At 40.5% G+C, this 1,616-nt stretch overlaps 1 protein-coding gene across 1 annotated transcript in view; it reads right to left on the reverse strand.

Annotated features, from left to right (window-relative positions):
- Nucleotides 1–1,443, reverse strand: part of adipor2 (adiponectin receptor 2) — a 23,272-nt gene extending 21,829 nt beyond the window's left edge. The window contains exon 1 of the mRNA XM_008315689.3: nt 1,310–1,443. The gene's annotated coding sequence lies outside the window, so the exon portion shown is untranslated. The remainder of the gene's footprint in view (nt 1–1,309) is intronic.
- Between the last annotated feature and the right edge of the window lie 173 nt (nt 1,444–1,616).

A 1,616-nucleotide genomic window follows, 5' to 3' on the forward strand; every position in this document is an offset into this window, starting at 1 on the left:
AAACATTTGTATGTGCATGTGCAAAAAATTAGATAGCAGTCGGGTTTTTTCTCTGCAGCTCAGGTCAGGTTCAACAGAAACAAAATAACCTCATACTACGTACATGTAAACTTAATTAGGAACAGCAAAGAAACTTTGTGAGTACCTCTGTCTAAATGTTTGCCTGACAGCAAGCAGAGTGACATTATTTAATAAAGAAGCAACAGAGAACAAACATTTACTGTGCTACCTTAACTTCTGATAGTCTTTCTAATGCTTAGCGGTCTGTAAGTGCCATTCTGGCACTGGGTTTCTCAGAAAATAAACAAGTGTTTTGAAATAAATGTGTAGGTTGTTGCTTAAGACCTAAGACTCGGTAGATTTTTTAAGCGATCTAGGCTCAGAGCTGCTTTCATTTCTGATATATTGAAAGAGTGACACGATGTGTGTGTGTTTTTTTTAAGAATTAGACCTCAAACAACTTGATGATAACATCAATAGCCATTTTTAAAGCTGTTGATAGAAACAAACAGCTTGTTTTGTAGCTACAAACAGCTAAAGATCTGATCGATTTTAAGGATCCCTGTAAAATATTCTAATATAAGAATATTTGGTGCTGTTTCGTTCTCGTAAAAAAGGTTTAATTAACATCTGAACGAACAAAAACCAGTGATGCAAATTCCAGACACAGGAGTCAGCGCAACACTGACGAGAGAGCAAGACAAAGACCCTTAACTCCTGCCACATTACGCTCTTGTTGACAGCATCCACAACACTAACTTGAAGAACAAAAAGGCAACAATTCAACCTACTTTCAATGTTAAACTGTTGATGGATTTTTACTCCGTATTTCTTAAAGACTGTAATATTCAGAGTCAAACACAGAGAGTCGAACAGCAGCCCACCGACCGCCTGACATTGGGGTTTGTTTACACCGACCAAGCGAGCTGGCTAGTCCCCTACAAAGAGCTGCTACCTCCGAAAGAAGCCAGAAAACTCTTAAACCGAGCTTGTGAGCTTTTTGACAGCTCGCCAAGACGAACTGTCTGCATTTTAACAGTTAAAATAGTGTCTCTCTGAAGGAAACAAAGCCTCACAAAGAGAAAGAAGAGCTGTGTTTTGTAGCTGGCTAACAGATTATGATCCTCTGTTGTTTTGACAGCCTGAATTAGCTGGATAGCTGCGCTGCTAGCTGGCAGCGTACAACCAAGAGAGGCGCTAACCGTGCGTTTAAAAAGAAAAGTCCATGGTCAATTCTAGAGTCCGAAACAAGGCGTAATTACATTTAAATAATTATCTAGAGCTGTAAAAAAAGAATTTTTATATTGACCTGGTCCTGGTGAATGGGGAGGAATCCGCGTTGTTTAGTTAACTGAGAGTTGTTGTCGTTCCGTTCTCCTCCTTTAGACTCTAAACATGAAGTGACTGCTGTTACACCACACTGGAATCACAGGCTTCCGAAGGAGGGGCCGTCACCGTGACGCTCCTCGCAAGAGCGGCAGGGAGCCAATCAGAGCGGTCGATGAAAAAGATAACCAATTACAGTCGACCAGGAACAGGAAAAAGAGAGCCTGAGGAACATTTTTGTAGTCTCTTACCACTTATTACGAGCTCAGTCTGTATAGAACAGTTTTAAA

This window comes from Cynoglossus semilaevis, chromosome 8, assembly GCF_000523025.1.
Source record: "Cynoglossus semilaevis isolate Cse_v1.0 chromosome 8, Cse_v1.0, whole genome shotgun sequence".
NCBI lineage: Eukaryota > Metazoa > Chordata > Actinopteri > Pleuronectiformes > Cynoglossidae > Cynoglossus > Cynoglossus semilaevis.